This window comes from Eurypyga helias, unplaced genomic scaffold, assembly GCF_000690775.1.
Source record: "Eurypyga helias isolate BGI_N326 unplaced genomic scaffold, ASM69077v1 scaffold22751, whole genome shotgun sequence".
In the NCBI taxonomy this organism is placed as follows: domain Eukaryota; kingdom Metazoa; phylum Chordata; class Aves; order Eurypygiformes; family Eurypygidae; genus Eurypyga; species Eurypyga helias.
In genome coordinates this window covers 15,438-15,736 of record NW_010230460.1, presented here as the reverse complement: position 1 = coordinate 15,736, position 299 = coordinate 15,438, and positions in this window count along the sequence as shown.

Below are 299 nucleotides of genomic sequence, written 5' to 3'. Positions count from 1 at the left end.
AAGCAGCCGAAGGAAAGCAGGGCTGAGGTTTGACAGTCGCTGCACTTCTCTCGCCGCCGCGCCATGTCCTGCTTGGCTTAAATGGTGTCAGCAGCTTGGCTGAGTTTCATCTGAAATGCGTGTTTCTATGGTTATTAAAGGCTTGGGATGCGGCTGCGTGCCGTCCGCCCCCCGCTGTCTGCATGCGAGGGGCCACCGGGATGGGGATGTCGTGTCACGCAGGGACAAGAGCTGACGTGGGGCTGCCCACCCCGGGACAGGGATGTCATGTCACGCAGGGTCAAGAGCTGAGGTGGGGC